A 20,199-nucleotide genomic window follows, 5' to 3' on the forward strand; every position below is an offset into this window, starting at 1 on the left:
AAAAGAAATGCTATTGAAGTTAGAATTTACATTTGACCAGAATAGCTAAAAAACACAAAATAGGTGGATAAGGCAATTAGTGAAGATTAGATTCGAAGAAAAAGAATGTGAAAATATATCAAAAATCTTCTGACATTAACAGGATTAGGATTAATGAACAGTAAATAATTGGCTTTCTAATGGAGACAATGAGTGAAAAATTTGATGCATTTGTCTAAGTATCAGAAGGAAAAGAAGGAATAACTTTTGACGAAACTATTGCCAGACTTAAGACAAGACAGCTAAGAAATCAAATCAGCATGAAATCTTGCATTCAAAAGGATCAAATTACTCTATTACTAAAATTAGCAAAGAGAGAGGAAAAATTAAAAATCAGTTGTCACGCTTTTCAGTTGTGATAAATATGGTCACATTGCAAGAAACTGTCCATCACAGAAAAATGAATGAGCTAATCATAACTATAACAAACCTGTAACTAGAAAAATCAGAAGCTTTAAAATACTACCGAATTAAAAGTAAAAAGAAGAATTTTAGAGAACAATTTTTTGTCCCACAAAATTAGAGGGGGCTTCTAATAAGGAATAATAGTTTGGAATCTGAAAAATTGATAATTTTGGATGCCCTAGTCACAGTACTCAAAATAATTTTTGAAAACTAAAACAGAAGTACAAATGGTACACTGCAAGTGGCAAATGGTGAAGTTATGAGAATAGAAGGATCTGGGAGAGGACATTTAAAATTTAAGCTATCCAAAGCAACTGCTGAACATATGGTTAGTAAACATACCATATATTTCAGAGTTGGACTGTAATATGCTGAGTATGTCACCTTTAGATAAGAAAAGTATTGCTGTGCATTTTGAGAAGGGCAGATACACAATAACTAAAGACATTATACTTTATGCACAAGCATTTGAAAATGAATTATATGAACTTTCAGGACAATATACAATCACAGCCCAGATGTGTAAAGAAGAGAACAGTCTGGAAAGATGGCACAGACAATTTGGATACAGAGATACAAAGGGGATGCTTGAACTACAGAATAAAGAACATGCTACTGGAATCAAAGTAAATATATGTGATGAAGGTAACACAAAAAGTGCATAGACTGTGTTATAGTGAAGGGTGTCAGACCCTCTTTTCCACTAAGAACCGAGGAGAGAAGCACTGTAGTACACAGTGACATTTGTGGACCTTTTTGTGTGCCTCAATAAGAGGAAATAGATATGCTCTAATATTTGTTGATGATTTTTCAAGGTACTGTGTGACCTATATCAGTGGTCCCCAACCTTTTTATCACTGGGGACCACTCAACACCTTTTACTGAGACCCGGTGTGGGGGGGTAGTTTACTCCTCTACTCTCAACCACTGCCCTAATGCTCTCTGATCGCTGTGGTAATGTTTAAACATCCCTTCAAAATAAGATACAGACACGCCACAACAATGAATATAAGGAACATTTTATTTTCATGGAAATTTTAACTCATGACAATGAAAAGTCAAAGGGAACCCTGAGCTTGTTTCTCTGCAACGAGATAGTCCCATCTGGGAGTGATGGGAGACAATGACACCCAATGTGTGTTGTAAAGGGCTGGGGGGGGATGAAGTAAAGGGCTGGGGGGGGGAGAAGGCGTCCTTCGGGGCCCACCTCCAGTTAGTCGAAGGACCACATGTGGTCCGCCGCCCACAGGTTGGGGATCGCTAACCTGTATGATAAAAGAAAAGAGCCAAACCCTCAAAACATTAACAAAGTACATTGCCATGGTGACAAACAAATTCCAACTATTTCCAAAAGTACTTCAGAGTGACAATGGTGGTCAGTATATTTCACACACACACAAAAGCATTTCTTGAAGAAAAAGGTATCCTGCACATGAAAAGTTTCACACCAGGCTCCACAAAATATTTTGTCATTTCTTTTTCCAGTTAAAATATTGTTAGATATTGATAGAAATCAAAACCCCAGTATTACCCTCAATATCCCAGTATTACCCTCTATCTATTTTGGATTCATAACCAGTGCATCTTTGCCAGTTAGGTAGGACCCAGGAAACAAAATTTTCATCCATTAGCAGTAAATAGGACATATAGAATCATAGAATCATAGAGTTGGAAGGGGCCATACAGGCCATCTAGTCTAACCCCCTGCTCAATGCAGGATCAGACCTAAGCATCCTAAAGCATCCAAGAAAAGTGTGTATCCAACCTTTGCTTGAAGACTGCCAGTGAGGGGGAGCTCACCACCTCCTTAGGCAGCCTATTCCACTGCTGAACTACTCTGACTGTGAAAAAATTTTTTTCCTGATATCTTGCCTATATCGTTGTACTTGAAGTTTAAACCCATTACTGCGTGTCCTCTCCTCTGCAGCCAACAGAAACAGCATCCTGCCCTCCTCCAAGTGGCAACCTTTAAAATACTTAAAGAGGACTATCATGTTCCCTCTCAACCTCCTTTTCGCCAAGCTGAACATTCCCAAGTCCCTCAACCTATCTTCATAGGGCTTGGTCCCTTGGCCCCAGATCATCTTCGTGGCTCTCCTCTGTACCCTTTCAATTTTATCTACATCCTTCTTGAAGTGAGGCCTCCAGAACTGCACACAGTACTCCAGGAGTGGTCTGACCAGTGCCGTATACAATGGGACTATGACATCTTGTGATTTTGATGTGATGCCCCTGTTGATACAGCCCAAAATGGCATTTGCCTTTTTTACCGCTGCATCACACTGCCTGCTCATGTTTAGCTTACAATCCACAAGTACCCCAAGGTCTCGTTCACACACAGTGTTACCTAGAAGCGGTTACCCATCCAGTAGGCATGCTTTTCATTTTTCTGACCCAGAAAAATATATTGGTATAGTTTCCAACTGGCTGGAAAGAAAATGACCTGCTCATTTATGTTTGTGTGTGTGTTATCTGCCATCAAGTCTCTTATCACTTATGGTGATACTATGAATTAATGACCTCCAAAACATTTTATCATTAACAGTCTTGTTCAGGTCTGTAAACTGAAGGCTGTGGATTTCTTTTATCTCTTCAATCCATTTCATGTTCAGTTTCCCTCTTTTCCTGCTGCCCTCTGCCTTCAACTTTTTCTAGCATAATTATCATCTCCTTAAGCTTGGTACAATAAAATCAGAGTCCAGTAGCACCTTTAAGACCAACAAAGATTTATTCAATTGAATGAATCTTTGTTGGTCTTAAAGGTGCTACTGGACTCTGATTTTATTTTGCTACTTCAGACCAACATGGCTACTCATTTGAATTTAAGATTGGTAGTTACAGAAGCCTGAAAGATAAATGTAGACTAAGCTGTGAATAAAACTTTTCACATACTTTGGAAAGCTGTTTTTGGAGTGTATGAAAAACTTTGTTTTATATGAATTATCAATTGAGAAAAGTCATATTGACAGAAATGATTGTCTTGATTTTCATGTAAACACATCAAGCAATAATTTGAAGTAAAAACCTTTGGACAACAGCATTTGTAGAAATTATACCTCAAGCCATTATTTGCATAGACATTACTTTGGAGGGGGGAAGCCATCACAGAGGTCTTCCACCTCACCTCAAATTTAGCGCTCATTGATTTCCTTAATGCAACAGGCTTGGCTCCTAGTAGGGAGATAAAACACAAAGCTGCACCTTAAATTGAGGCTTAAGTCATTCTCTGGCTCCTTCCAATGCTGAAATACAGGAGAAAGTATGGGCCATTTCGCACGGCTTCAAAATAGCACAATGGTTGCTAATTGAAAACGCTACTAATTTGCCTTAACGCACGACGTCGCAGACAATCTGCAACACTTCTGAAACCAATCAGCAAAAAGCGCTTCGTTGTAGCGCTTTTAGGGGAATCCAGAAAAGTGGATTCACCCTCCGGATAGCGATACACTCCTGCAACCAATCTGCAACACTAGCGCTAAAGACCTGTGCGTTACCATGGTTGCGGGTTCTTCAAAGTCCCTCCCCCTGAGCCTGTCCTCCAAACTTCCGGCGAAGCGATCACCATTTTTTTTTCTCCGAGCGAGCGGGGATAAACACACCAGCGAGCCTCTTTCTGTTTAGAGGCTTCCCTGGCTTCAGTCCTTCACCTTTAGTCACTAAGCACAAACCACATAAAAGCCCGTTTGCTGAAATAAAGTCCCTTTATTTTTTACACATTAATTCAGCCGAAAATCGGGCCCGTGAGAGGGGGGGGGGATTTATTTTTTATCACTCGAGGCAGCGTGCCAACGATCATACAATCAAACGACAGCTCACATTAGGCAGCTGGATGGGTCTCTCCGTTGCAACGAATCTACCTAGATTCGTTGCTATGGGTCTGTTTTTTTTTTTTTTTAAACCTTTCTTAAAGGGAAAGGGGCTGTTTGGGAGCATGCTAACGGCTGCCCATTGGCTGCTTGACGGCCAGGGGCGGGACGAGCTTGGCAATAGCGCTTCCTTTCTAGCGATTTCTGCCGAGACCGGAAGCCTGTGGGAAACGCTAAAAAATGCAACTGATTCCACTACAAAGGCAGGTATGCATAACGACGAATTCCACTATTTTAAATGGCGATTTTTCATTCCGCAAACAATTTGCAACAAAGATCCCCGTGCGAAAAGGCCCTATATCTCCATACTAGAAACTGTCATTCTGTATTTAATTGCATTTCAAAATAAAACATAAAATAGTGAAGTGAAAGGTAGTGCTGAATTTCCCCCAGATTTACCTTGTGGTACAAAAGGAGGGATTTTAAGATCTTGAAGTCCTTTCTGAAATCATACTCTCACATACACAGAGATCTTTTTTTCATGGTTCTTCACTGCTTTTGCAGCCCAGTCATCTGTTGCTTTAGTGCCATTTGTTAAAAATTAGACTCCTACTTCCTAGAAACAGTGAAGTTGTCATGTAGCCAATCAGATTTGGCTACATGACAATATCTCTAGCAGCAAGCAAAGCTATTAGAAATAAGGGCATTGTTCAGATCTGATTGGCTATGTGTCAACTTTAAGTGGCAGTAAAGCCACAGCTGGTAGGATTTGCAAAAGATGTTAAAAGTTATTAGAAAGAAGAGAAATTAAGGAGTTGCCATCTCTGGGGTGCAAAATCCCTGTGGGGGTGCAGACCCAGGAGACAAGAATTTGGGGAAAGGGTCTTTGCAAGGGTGTGGTGACATTAAATCCACCCTTTGAAACTGCTATTTCCACAGGGGACTTGATCTCTGACGTCTAGATATCAGGTTTAATTCAGGCAGAATGTCAGGCCCCACCAAGATGGCGGCAAGTCATTAAGGAGGCAACAGATTGGGGTGGTTGCTGAAGTTAGAGGTTGGTGGCATGAAGCTGTGGAAGTGGAAAATACCATCCAGTTGCAAGGATTTTCAAGGCAAGAGGCATTGAGAGGTGGTTTGCCATTGCCTGCCCCTGCTTAATAATCCTGGACTTCCTTAGTGGTCTCCAATGCAAATTCAAACCAGAACTGACCCTGTTTAGCTTCAAAGATCTGATTAGATCAGGCTAGCCTGAGCCATATAGATCAGGGAACTGAAGCTGTAGGATGAACATTTTACCTTCTTTTTTGCTCAAAATTGAATAATCGGCAAAAGGAGAAAGCATGTTTCATAGTAAGATGTTTCTGGAAATGATAATTATTCTGGTTCAACAGTAGGTAAAAGTGGCACAAGACTAACCTCGCTCCACACAGAATGGATGCCATCCATGGGCAAACATTCAATCTGCTTCTCTAGCATTCTTGTGTTTTTTTCTACTCACAGGATAAATAGCCTATTTTATAAACACAAATATTGATTTTAAAAAGGATAGTTCTTAACTAATCATTATGGCTTTTGAAATCCACTCAAAGCAAATTTTACAACTTCTTTTCTAGATGGTAGAATCTGGAGCAGGCTAAATTACTACATCCCTTGTCAGGGGAAAAAATGCTTTTTAGGTATACAAAATTCTAGCAGTTTATTAAAAACAGCTATTAAAATTCTGGACATTTATTTTTGAAAGAAACACCACCTCTAAATGCAGAAAATATTATTAAACAAATGCCATTTTGGGCTGTATCAACAGGGGCATCACATCAAAATCTCAAGATGTCATAGTCCCATTGTATATGGCACTGGTCAGACCACACCTGGAGTACTGTGTGCAGTTCTGGAGGCCTCACTTCAAGAAGGACGTAGATAAAGCTGAAAGGGTACAGAGGAGAGCGACGAGGATGATCTGGGGCCAAAGGACCAAGCCCTATGAAGATAGGCTGAGGGACTTGGGAATGTTCAGCTTGGCGAAAAGGAGGTTGAGAGGGAACATGATAGCCCTCTTTAAGTATTTTAAAGGTTGCCACTTGGAGGAGGGCAGGATGCTGTTTCCGTTGGCTGCAGAGGAAAGGACTCACAGTAATGGGTTTAAACTACAAGTACAACTATATAGGCTAGATATCAGGGGGGGGAATTCACAGTCCGAGTAGTTCAGCAGTGCCTAAGGCTGCCTAAGGAGGTGGTGAGCTCCCCCTCACTGGCAGCCTTCAAGCAAAGGTTGGATACACACTTTTCTTGGATGCTTTAGGATGCTTTGGGCTGATCCTGCATTGAGCAGGGGGTTGGACTAGATGGCCTGTATGGCCCTTTCCAACTCTCATGATTCTATGATTCTATATTTTGACACTAAGTTAGAAATTGACTTATATCAATAATGTGTTCCCAAGTGTGACAATTATGAAATGACAGTCACTTGTGCTAATGGAGCTTTGTGGCTCTTAGTGAAACTTGGACTACTCCCTTGATTTTTAAGGGACTAGGATCCTTCCCCTTTGCACTGTGTACCTGGGTCATTCATGGCAGTTGATGTTCAATACATTCACATACAGTTTCAATGCAGTCCTAAACAGATTTACACCTTTCTGAGCCCACTGACCTCATGGACTTCTCTAGGAAGGGTGTTTTCTGGTTGTTTTATTTGGTAGAAACAATGACTAACTGTTCTGGGTTGGACAACATCCCACTCAGACACATATCTGCCCTCTTCATACTGCCCTTCACACCCCCACCCCCAATTGCTTGGGAAAATGAAATCAGACTGAATGGTATCAGAAGAACTGTCAGACTGGGATTGAAATTGCATGGACTCAGAATATTTGCTATTTTATAAAGGAATATAACCTTTATGATTTTTTTGTATTAGAAAAGCCTGTCAAATTCTGCAAAGCCTCCACCAGAGCATTGAAAACTAAATCAAAATTCCAGCAAGGAAAGAGGGATTTAAGTTTAGGATTAAGCATTGAAGTTGCTCCCAGGAAACAAATTATTATTGGATGGGAACCAAGAAAGCAATTATCTAGTTTGCTGCACATACAACTGAGGGCTGCTGCTTGTACCCAGAGGGATCTGAGAAAAAGGCCCTTACCTAACCAGGCTTGTATTAAAGACAAAAATGCTGCTTACTTATATTCCAAAACCATTTCCTGGCTACCCGCCATCAGCAAAAACAAGTTTCTTTGAACTTTAAAAGAGGACCTTGATGTTGACTGGCTACTACTGAAATATTGTAAACAAAAACACTTAAAATCCTAATCAGGCTGTGTAGGTTACTTGGGCGGGGTGGGGACCAGGTAAACATAATTCACATTATTCAGGAAACAGACTGCCAAGAACAACTGTTCACCATGCAGATGGACCAATATAATTATGGTAACAACTGATCAGTTCAACAAGCCAGACTTACCTTAGGGCAACCCTAGAAAAAGATTTGTGTAGATTACAGCTAGCCTGACAGCAGAAACCATCCAAACAGTCCCTTGAGATAGCAATACTTTGAGAAGCCTTTGATTATTTTAGTCTCTATGTTAAGCTCGGAGGCTGATATGCCTCCAGGAAGTAGCACATGATCCAAAATGAAGTCTCTGTGCCCATTACAGTACCACAGAGGAGCTTGTGGCACATCACTTGGATTATACAAGTACAATCTTCTGAGTGCAAAACATCTCAGGACAGTCCTGACTCTGGCAGAGTTCTTCAATTTGGGCATCTGAAGAAACAGCTTACAACAAATTTCTGAAGGACATTGGCAAACTAAATACAAAAGACCTCTTGAGGGTCAAGGGCACCCTGTGCTCATGTTTCTCTCAGAAGACCTGCCGTCTCCAAGTGCCTGATGATTTCCACAGTTATTCTCCCAAAGACATAATGAATCAGAACAAAAAATGTGATTCCCCTTAATGTGAACCAAGAAAAAACATAAATAACTTCCCAAGTACATACGCAGTTTGTGTCTTTCCTTAGTTCCAGTGGGCATCCTTCAACTCGGCTCAAGTTCTTTTTATTCAAAAACAATTACCTGGTTGCCATTGGCAACCCCTGTGGCATAGAACTCTGGTCCTCCACAATTCCATTGCCAAGCTGGCCAACAAAACATCTTTGAACTTTGCAAGTGAGATTTTATTAACTAAATAAAAACACCACAGCTATAACAATATTTTCCCTCAGACATCCAAGGAGACAGAAGGAGTAGAGTTGAAGAGAATAAATGGTCCCTCCCTGCTTCTTTACTGGTATTTCCCCACCCACAGGTAGCTGAGATGAAATCAAAGATTTAAGGCTCTTATGACTAGTTAGCTGTACTCTCAGCTGCTAACTATCACCAGCTCTTATATCCTGTAGCAATCATGTGGTTGCTGGTAGCTCCAAAAGCAGGTTCTTTTTCAAATAAAAGAACAAAATTACTCCTAGCCTGTAGAAATCTTGTGTTCAAAGTAACTCTGGTAAGAAACAGAGGCTGTGATCACCCATGCATTCTTAAAAGAGTAGTAGGTAACAGTAATGTTACCAAATGTCTGGAGAAAAAGGGTCATCTGTGTTTTATAGAGGCTTGATGACTGTTATTTATTGTGTTATTTACTTGCATTCCATGAAAAGCCTGGCCAGAGAGTTTCAAAAATCCACAGCTTCCTGTCCAAATGGTGTGCAAACTCTCATCAAATATAATCTTTCTGAAAAGATCAGAGCAAAGCAGGTTTGGGAGACATCAAATAAAAGCATGGTAGGAAACAGAAGTAAGCCAATAGGAGGGGGGATGTCATGTGGATGCTCCAAAAGAAAAATGTCCTTGTATGAAAGCCTAAGCAGAGCAAAACACCAATGTGGAAGTACTCTAAATTGACAATCATCTGGACATCCAACCACAGATCACAATTATGAAGGTGTCTGTTGTATAATCAAGAAACCAGGAACAAGAATGTGGATAGCAGTTGCTAATGTGTGAATAGAAAATCCTGCTGCCACAGAAGTTTACAAACTTACTTAATTCCTTGCCCCTGCAGTAGTGCACCTGACAGGAACTGGGAGGGAGGGAGGATGAATAACACCCATATGTCAACAGCGTTAGAAAAAGCCCGGCCTGGCAACCTTAAATGCAATGTAAAATCTTTCCATGAAAAGTATCTTGACCAATATGCACAGACCTTTTTTGCCTCAGGAATCAAGTGTCCCACTGGCCAAATACAGTGCTGTGTCCTTATAATGGCAGCAGCCTCTGAAAGAAGGACATATTCTGTTCAATGTATTGACAATGAGAAAGTCACTGGTATTTAAGAAAGCAGCATGAATAACTACGTTATCATTCATGGATCTGGTAAAAATTCTTTATTCAGTGTATAGACAGTATAAAAAATATTGAGCTGAATGCTGGCATTGCTCCCCGAGTCAGTTATTTATTTGCCCAATAATTGCTTTTGTATTTAGCCATTTCCTGATGCTACCCAACAATCATCTCTCGCTCTCTCCCCAGAGACTCCATCCTGCTATTAACAGGAGGGCATAATATTCTACGGCAAGAGCTGCAGGATGCCCAGATCTCTAATAATCTGGCTGCAAAACTGGGTGTTTATTAAACATGTCTCCAGTTTTTATGGGAAACTGTTCAGGTAGCTGTACACTATTGCAGAAACAGGTAACTGAACATAGGCTTTTTCAGATACTTAAGAAACTGCATCTCTGCCCCTCCCATCCCCATAATCTTGGCCACTTTAAAAAGATTCCTGTATTCATTTGAGAGAGAAAATAGTGGAGTGATCAGTTTTTCAAGAACTGTTGTCTGCTGTCATTCGCTGATGTCACAGGAACACTTTGATAAGTAGCCAGGACATTTGCTCGTTCAGCTCACACTGCACTGACAGTGCAATCCTAACAGAGTTTCACCCGTCTAGATCCATTAGAAGGGTGTTTCTCCACTTACAGCAGCATTGTTAATAGTGTTGCTGACATGCTACCCAGGGAGGAATTATATTTTCCCAGGAGCAAAGTATCCTGGTTTGAATGCTGGGAAAAAAATGTTCTGTCTCCTTCTGGAAGAAAAATGTAAACCTAATCATCAGCAAATTAGCAACAACCAAAAATGTAATTTAAAAAAGTAGTTTGGGAAAGCTTACATTGATAACTTCACAAAGTTCTATGAAGTTTATACATTTAGTTCAGATATGAATTTTCTAGATAATTAGGATTCTACTGTGTAAATAACAGACTGGCATTTTTTATTGTCTCTAATACAGTAACCAACTGCTTCAAACCTTTAACTCTATCTTCCAGCACCAATTAAGAAATTAAGGCATTCTCGTTGCTTTAAAATGGGTGGAGGTTGTGATAAACTCAGATAAAGGTTTCAGGTTTTATCAGATAAAGGTTTCAAGTTTGGCTCTCAAGAAGCCTCAGCCAATCACTTTGAAATGGTGGATTGAAATGTTGAGATGGGAAAAAGTGGGAGGGATTTGGCAGTTTAACTACTCATTAGCTGATGGGGGTGGGTTGATTTTTTTTATGGTTAAGAGATCCATTAGAAACTTACAGTCTTTTGAAAATCAGTAAGGTTTGGGTGCTATTCCTATCAAAAATAGTTAAAAGCCTTTATGTTCCATGTTATGTTTGAATCAGTCAAATGAGAAACCCGATTTTGTAAATTCCTTGACGTATGTAGCTATGAAAGGGCAAATGGTAAAAATGGTATAATCTATTCATAGGCATGAACCAGTAAGATTAAAGTTCTCTTTGAGGGAGTAGACAGAAAACAACAGTTGAGTTGACCACTGAGAGAAAGATGGTGTTTCGCATATTCCAATCTCAATCAATTTAAATCTCAAATAACTCCTTACCCACAACAATGCAGCATCTTATATGAACATGGACACTGGTACTAGAGCTTGCAACAAAGCCAGATGCCAACTGCAGCCATATACACTCCAATGCCACAATTACTGGACCTAACAACATCAGCTATACCAGCAGTCCACAACCTTTTTCCGGTTGCAGACTGCTGCCAAGGGGTGAGGGTAGAGGGCGACCCAGGGCCTGTGCAAACATGCATACGTGGACCTGCCGCGCATGTGCGTTTGCACCTGGCAGGGCTGCAAACAAGCACATGCAGCAGTTTTGCGCATACGCGGCGGCTCTGCAGATGCATGCATGTGCGAAACTGCCATGCGCATGCATGTTTGCGCCACTGGCGGGCCAGCAGCCATGCTTCCCTCTCCCCCCCTCCCTCCTGCAGCAAGAAGCTTGCCAGGCCGCAAGCTAATTGGCTGCTTCGGGGGCCGATTTGCTTGTGGCCTGGCGAGCTTCTTGCTGCGGGGGGGCGGGGAGAGGGAGCCACGGCCCGCTGCCAAGGCTCTCGCGGCCCGGCACCAGGCTGCGGACTGGGGGTTGGGGACCGCTGACCTATATCATCAAATGCTTATACACCTGCTCTTCTTCCCACTTAGTATATGCCATCAAGTGCCAACAATGTCCCTCTGTTCTCTACGTAGAGCAAACAGGTCAAACTCTATGTCAAAGAATTAATGGGCACAAGTCTGACATAAAAAAACACAAAAATGAAAAACCTGTGGGAGAATACTTCAACCTTCCAGGACATTCAATAAGGGACCTGAAAGTAGCTGTTTTATTGCAAAGGAACTTTAAGAACAGGCTAGAAAGGGAGATTGCAGAAATGCAAGTTATTACAACACTCAAAACTATGACATATCCAGGACTCAACAAGGACATAGGTCTTTTTATCTCACCATTCATGCTAACCTTGTTCAACTCGTGTATCCATATTCCTCACAATTTACTTTATTTGTGATAATGTGACTGTAAGGTAATGGCAATGTAATGGAATTTTGAGTTAACTCCCTGGCCTTGGGATAAGATAGTTACCAGCAATTCCCTTGTAGGAATGTTTCACAGTTGTATGGAGACAGATGGGGCAAGCAGCATATGTTGAGGTAAGGGCCTTGACACAGGCAGTTTTGTTTCTCCTTGTGTTTTTGTAAACTATAACTGAATTCCAAGGGATTGATTGGCCTATTGTAGAGGGATTGATTGGCTGTTCTGACAAAGAATTATCATTGGCTGTGTGACACAGTCTATTGATGTAACAGAATTAATTTTTGCTATATATCACATAAGGAGTTCATAGTCCCACAAAGAGTGCTTGCACTCGAAAGCTTACACCCTGAATAAATCTTTGTTGGTTTTAAAGGTGCTACTGGACTCTGATTTTATTGAGCATATTTACCTGTTAAGGATTTTAACATTTTTAGACTGACAGGGAATTGTATTGAAACAAGAAAAACAGTTAATTTATATTCAGCTAGGCGTTACCTGTGGGAATTTTATTTTTTGTGTCTATTCAGCAGTTTATAGATAAGTCTTGCCTACATGAAATCCACAGCAATTGTGGATAGAAAAACTTTTTTTTTTCAAGTCCCAGTTCTCCAAGTTCCCTGGAACTGTCTCACTTTCCCTACAACCACACAGCACCTATGGGAAACACCATTTTTTAAAAAATCGGAGCACCACGGTGTGGGCATGAAGGTCTCCCACCTTCACCCTGCACCATTTTCCTAAGATAAAAATGCCCTGGAGTGAGTTATCTCTCTCATTTGAAGGTACACACAGCATTCTGTGGGAACCCCAACCTGATTCACACAAAATGCATTGTGTAGCTTGACCCTAAAATACAAATTCTCAAAAGGTTTGTAGATAGCTGGATTGGTATCCTTGCTGCTGCTGCTGCACTTACTGAAGAAGTACAGTTGTAAAGGGGCTTCCACGTGACAGGTTTCACTATCATTCCCATGCCCCAGTCCCCCAGCTACAGCTATTTTACCCACACACAAACGACCCACTAGGAGCTTTCAGTGTTTTTAAATCAGCAATTGCATGTTGTTATATTGTTATAACTATCTCTATGTTAGATACTCAGGATTTCCAGTTTTCATTTTGTAAAGTCGGTCTCTACACCTTTTGCTGAGGATATGACTTTCCTCTTATATCTCTGCAATGAAGAAATCTCACTTGTTTGTTTGATTGTTTGTGGGCTTCTAGGCCGCCCCTCTTCAAATGGCCTTGGTGCAGCTTACAATAATTTAACTATTTAAAAAACTCCTTAAAATAAATAACTTACCTAACATTTTAAAATTCATTCATTTAAAATAATTTAGTAAACCAAACCAATACAGTCCGCTCTCTCTCTCTCTCTCTCTCTCTCTCTCTCTCTCTCTCTCTCTCTTTTATAAAGTTGCTTCAATTCTCAATAAAGCTATTTATTCTTTAAACAGCTGGTGCTTTACTACATTCGACCAACAATAACAATATTCAATTACTAATTAACAAAGCAAAAATGCCTTCAGTGGTAGAGGGAGGAAATGGCCACCATGTGGGCAGGGAAAATGCATGTTGTGTGGGTAGGACTAGAAGAATCCAAACTTTCCCACCCACACAGCTGCCATTCATGCTTTGCTGCAGGCTTTCCCAAAACTCTAGAATAAAATAAGTTTGGGAAAAATCAGAGAAAAGTTTGGGAAAGCCTGGGAGGTAGATAAAAGAGAGCCAGCTTGGTGTGATGGTTAAGAGCAGCAGCCTCTAATCTGAAGAACTGGGTTTGCTTCCCCAGTCCTTCACATGCAGCCAGCTGAGTGACCTTGGGCCAGCCCCAGTACTCTCAGAGATCTCTCAGCCTCACCTCACCTCACAGGGTGTCTGTTGCAGGGAGAGAAATAGTAGGCGATTGTGAGCTGCTTTGACATTCCTTTAGGTAGTAAAAATTGGGGTAAAAAAAAAAACAGGTATTCTTCTAAAACTGCCATGATGCTGTGCAGAGGCTAGAAAGGCTAGCTCTCCTGCCTCCCAGAAATTACACCAGTGGGATAAAATGTGGGGGGATGGGGGGAATGCTGGCAAATGGAAATTACTCCATCGCATTGGGGTGATGCCGTTAGATTTGCCCAAAATAACCTGGGCAATTTCTAGAGTGTCAGCCATATGTGATGTTACCACTTCTAGTCTTGCATCAGAAGTGACATCATGCACTGGTGCAACTGTCCACATCACATCTCCCAATTTTTCCTAGCAGGTTGCCAGCCCTACCTGGCAGCCATACACGTATGGGGAATGATACCACATGCATGACTTTTCTGAGCATAGCTATAAAGTGAGAGGGGCATCACTCTTGTTAATGTGTTATAAAGTAAACACTTTTCCACACAGGGCAATCAATCTCCATGCTGAAAAATGTTAGTGTAAATCAGTCATCTGAGACTCCTGGCTGAAGTATATGAGAAGGAACAAGCACTGCTAGTACCTGGGCTGAATCTGTTACGGGACAGAATAAAGGACTTCTTTCTCCAGGGTCTGCCACCCTTTCACCAGCACTAAATCCACACTTTTAATAACAAGATAATGTTATCTCAAGGGAAACAGACTCTCTCCTGCCTCTTCCTTTGCTCTTAAGGAGCTAGGTTGCTTCCAGTCTCCCTCTGCAAGATGGTCACATCATAATGAGGCGGGCTGGTTTCTCAAGGATAATGAATGCAAAAACAAGCAGTGATGGAAATGCCAAGCTAGGGTCCATCATTCATTCCTGAGCTGTAGAATCCATTAGGAGGTGCACCAGGGAAATGGAGACCCAGCCAGCATGTGAATAGAGCCCTGGGCTGCAGGGTGTAAAGGATTAGGAATGCAGGACGATCAAAGGTAACACTTATTGCTCTGGCAAAAAAGCACACCTTTCATCTCCCAGTAAGGAGAGAATCAAACTGTATCTCTTTTCCTGCACAGGCTTTTTGCTTCCAATCTGTGGCATTAACAGAATTTAAGCACTGGGACAGTAAGTTCATTACTGAGGTTGATTCATGCATTTCTGAGATATTTTGTGTCTATTTTTTTTCTCCCCAAAGAGCTTTATGTTTGGCAACACTTGCCTTTTCTTACATTCAACACTTTCCTTTCTCAGAGGGAGAGAACCCATCTATTCAGTTTTCCTCAGCCACTCTTCAATGCAAATAACTCTGTTCCCATTTAGACATGGTTATTACTGAGTCCTATTCACCCAGGCAGAATTGACTTCCCAATTCTGCTTTTATCATTTTACTTTTACAAATTATTGTTCATGTCCTTTTAAAATGGTGTGTGTATAATTGCTGGGTCCCTGCCCTCATAAGTATCAGAAACACATCAGTATACGACGGCAAAGGTGTTGAAGCTTCAAGTTCCAAAATTCAAAGTGGCTAGTCCTTTAACTCATGGCCTGTTGTTTCTCCATCTTAGGTTTGAACAATGTAGGGGGAGGGTTGTGACTTAGTAACACATCATCTGGTTGGCATGTGGGAGGCCCAGGTTTAATCTCCAGCATCTTCAGCTAAAAAAGTGTGAGGGGACAGGTGATGTAGAAAGCTACCACCTAAGACACTGGAGAGCCTCTCCATTTCACACACACTGGATAAGGCAGTTTCAATGTGCTTTTGCAGATGGGGTTTCCCAAAAACAGAACACTCTACTTCTAAAGTGCATTGAAAGTACATTATTCAACATGTGTGGAATGAGAAAGTCTGAGGAGACATACTGACCTTGATGGACCAAGGGTCTGATTTAGTATAAGGCAAGTCCATGTGTTCAATATTACTTTGGAAGTTTTAGCACCACTACAACTAATAATAATGTAAGGATTTGTTGTATGGGTAAGAAAAATGATGCTGAGGAAAGGAATGGTATTCCCAACTTTGCCAAGCCATGGTACAAATTTTCTAGTGAAGTAAACATTGGATCAGTTCAGATGTAACATAAAACTATAATTTAATTAAACTAACAATAGCAACTGCAGTTGCTACACTAACTGTGGCCAGTTAAGGCTTGTGTAGCTAAGATCTGAAGCTGGTTTAGTAACCAGTTTCTCTTAACCATGGTTACATGTTATTATGTTGACGTTTGGCCAATGGTAGTCAAAAACAGGCGCGCCAAGCAGTAAACAGAGAGAGCTCAATAACCAACATATAATGAGGCAATAGTCAACTGGTTCTCCAAAGAAATGGCAAAGAGGCCAGCATGATGTAGTGGTTAAGAGTGGTGGCTTCTAATCTGACAAGCCAGGTTTGATTCCCCGCTCCTCCTCCTCATGCAGCCAGCTGGGCGACCTTGGACTCATCACAGTCCTGATAGTGCTGTTCTGACTGAGCAGTCCTGTCAGGGCTCTGTCAGCCTCACTTACCTCACAGGGTATCTTTTATGGAGAGACGAAGAGAAGGTGAGTGTAAGCCACTTTGAAATTCATTCAGGCAGTGACAAGTGGGGTAATTGTGCAAACAAAAGAATCAATCTATTCTTTTTAAAAGTTGCCCTGTACAACCCAGGATTATGCCACACTACAGTTAACTAGCAGGCATCCCTTTGCAGAGAGGGGATGTCACACTCCACCACAGGTACACAGAAAGAAATGGTGCAACCAACTTCCCATCAGACAAGAACAACAACTGCTGCTGACACCACTTCAGCAAGGACTGTTGTACCTCAGGTGGCCTGCGTGTGTGGCATCTCAAGTGGCCTGCGTGCTCCTCCAATACATGAACATATTCCAAACACCCCTCCTAGTATAATAAAAGAAAAACATACCTCATTGTGGCAGAATGCCTGCTACATTTTGGCCCTCTGTAATAGACAGGAGGCTGCCATGCCCCTGAAAGGTGAAACAGCTGCTCAGTGGTTTCATCCCTGAACCTGTGGGAGGGCTGCTTCAGCATCCAATTGCCTTTCAGATGAGGGATGGACTGTGGAGTGAAGCACAGCGGCAGTTAGTTCTGGTTGCCTCAGGGAGAGTGCAGTGATGGTTCGAGGTCCACCTCTGTGAAAAAAAGCAGACAGTTTGGTAGCGTGGCGGAGTGGTTTAACTCTGCCGGTGTGAGAAGACAGAATACCCTATTGTGAGGCCTGTTTCTGGTGATGAGCATACCTTTTGTGACTGTAAACTTGAACAATATGCAACACCCACTGATTCCCACTTGGTCATCATAGACGGCACCCTGAGGCAAAATGTATTTGTTGTTTTCTCAACAAGAGGGATGTACACTGGTAGAAAGTGTTTTTTTTTCCACCTCAAAGCAAAAAAACAACAACCAAAAAACTCTTAAGTACATGATATTGGCAATAGTAAGAGTTGATAAGATGTTAGAGGACACCAAAGCAGTAGGAGCAGGGGCATGTTAGTGAAGCAACTGAAGGAAGGCAGAGTAGTGATGACTGGCCAACCACAGGAGTAATTGTCTAATTGCCTGAGGGAGGGTGGGTGCACTGCACACTGGCATGGTTCCCACCTTTGGTCATATGTACCATGTTGAAAATCCATGTATAGCACATGGAAACATGGTTCCAAGTTTAATTTTTTCAGGAATGTTGGATTGGACCTCTGGTAGAAGTCCTAACTCAGCAAGGCAATGCAACTGTCTGATTGGCCTTTGACAAATCTCAGTGTGGTGATGGAAAATGCCATCAAGTGCCATCAAGTCAACTTAGGGTGATCACAGGGTTTTTAAGCCAAGGGACATTCAGAGGTGGTTTGCCATTGCCTGCCTCTGTGTTGCAACCCTGATATTGCTTGGTGATCTCCCATCCAGGTATTAACCAGGGTTGACCATGCTTAGTTTCCTAGATCTGACAAGATCAGGCTAGCCTGGGCTTCCCAAGTCAAGGCAAAGCTTAGTACCCTTCATGGTTATGACAGAATATAAACGGAACAGATACAGTTACATATTAACAGAGTTTGCTTATTCAAAAGTGTAAACTGTGACAGTTCCATGTATAAAGTCCATCTCCATGTTTTTTGTACAGTTTCTTCATTTTGAAATTCTGTGCTAAAGCATTCTTACTGCAGCCATCTTCACGTGCCTGTATAAACACAGACTCATTAACTAATGAGAAGCTCATCCGGATAGTCTAGCAATACCTGGTAAGCCCAACCAATAGTGATGATCCCAGAGGAAAAATATAGGGGAGAAGATCATAGATTCTGAGGGAGGCAAGCTCTATCATACACACTAAACCTTTTCAACAGAAACCTCTGCACTTTTCATATTATACCTCTGATCCTAAACATCTTTACTGAGAAGTCATACAGATTTCTAGAAAATTTATATCCAAGTAACAGTTTTTAGAATTGCAATTAAAATTCTAATCTAAGATTCTACTTTTTATTTAATTATAGTGTCTAGTTGCCGTTAAAAATGCATGTACTTTTTCCCTGAATGGAGAATTATAATGGGGAATCTTTTTGATCGGTCTTGCACAGGGGAGGACAAGGCTTGTCTTAATGAGGCTTGCATAACAGAAAGTCACTAAGAGTACGGAGAAGCACGGGTTGTCAGTTTTACCCATTGTATTTATTTTTTTTAAAAACATTTTATGCCACCTTTCTACCTAAATAGGATCTCCAGAGAAGTAACATAAAAACACTAAAACATTTGATTAAAACAGCATTTAAAACAATATATGAAATGATTCAATGATACCCAGAACGACAATACAAAACTCAGGGAGCAGCTGATGGTGGTCAGATTGTGGTCACATTGAGGGACAGTGTTCCCACAAACACCTTCATCAACGTTGCTTGCACCCAACTATTGTGTTTCCCTAAATTAACATCCCTGTGCTCGAAATGTACAAATATATGTCATTTTCAGCAAAGGCTGACCAGCAATGTCTGCACTCAGGCAGAAAAAGGAAAGGCACTCTCCAGCCAGGTGCCATGCTTTCCAGGATTTGCCTGGATTCCTCAGATGACCTCATTATGAACTCTCAGAGGTACTCAACTGCTGGCTCTATAGAAGTAATATCTTATCACCCCTTAAGTGCGTCTTTCTTGCTGCTGCATCTATGGAACTCCATTAACCATGATTAACACACCTACCAATGACAAGTGGTAATAACAAGTGAGGCATATAAAAAGCTCCTCTTCTTCTTAGGGTCTACAGCACCCAACCTTAGCCTCAGTATACAAATCTGGATATTTAGGGTACATGCCAGAGTTCTTTAGTATGTGTATGTTCTCTGGGAATCTCTGCATGCCCCCACTAAGTGTGGGTCCTCTTTCATCTTCCCTGGGGTATACCATCTTCCTGCTACCAATATGCACATCCCTAAATACTTGTGAGCTTCATTTCTTCCAGAAATGTTGGCTGTGGACTTCTGCACATCGTGAAGGGAGCCATATTTCCACCTTAAATTCCACTATTGTACCATGTCATTTCTGTCATGCCTCTTAGGTAAATGCTTAGCTTAATTTGTGTGCAAATGTGCTAGTTTAATTTTTAATTTGTTTTTCAATAAAATCATTTTCATTTTATTTCCAACTGGTCTCAGTGTGAATTTCTAAGGGAAGGACCCTGGTATATACAGGTGAAGAATCCTGTTGTTAGCCCTCTCACAAGCTCAATTCTGATTTGGGTAAGAGCCACCCACCTGGCCTCAGATGGTGGAATCACCTGAAGCAAAGATGACCAGAGTAGACAGGTAGGTTTATATGGGAGAAGGAGGTTCCTAAGGCATGCTGTCCCCAAGCCATATAGAGCTTTCAAGGTTGATATCAACACAAATTAAATCCAGAAGCAAATTGGGAGTTGCTGTATACTGAACATAACTAGATATGGTATTCTCACTTTGGTATCACAGTTAATATTCTCACTTTGGTATTCTGTACCAACTATAGTTTCCAGACAATATTCAAAGGAAGCCCCACACTGAGGCCCAACCAATGGGGATCCTGGACAACAGGCACAGTCCTATTTGTCACCATGAAAACACAGACAGTAGTGGAATGAGCTATAGCTACAGTGGCATCCTCCACAATGCCAAAGGGACAAATCTATCAGGCTACAAAGACTGCCTGTGCAACACATTCCCACTGTAACAGTTGATTATACCA

The 20,199-nt window shown here is 41.3% G+C and overlaps 1 protein-coding gene across 1 annotated transcript in view; it reads right to left on the reverse strand.

The window, feature by feature from the left end:
• Positions 1–8,285, reverse strand: part of GRIN2B (glutamate ionotropic receptor NMDA type subunit 2B) — a 339,667-nt gene extending 331,382 nt beyond the window's left edge. The window contains exon 1 of the mRNA XM_077339269.1: positions 8,244–8,285. The gene's annotated coding sequence lies outside the window, so the exon portion shown is untranslated. The remainder of the gene's footprint in view (positions 1–8,243) is intronic.
• Positions 8,286–20,199: the final 11,914 nt, after the last annotated feature.

The sequence above is a fragment of the Paroedura picta genome, chromosome 5, assembly GCF_049243985.1.
Source record: "Paroedura picta isolate Pp20150507F chromosome 5, Ppicta_v3.0, whole genome shotgun sequence".
In the NCBI taxonomy this organism is placed as follows: Eukaryota; Metazoa; Chordata; class Lepidosauria; order Squamata; family Gekkonidae; genus Paroedura; species Paroedura picta.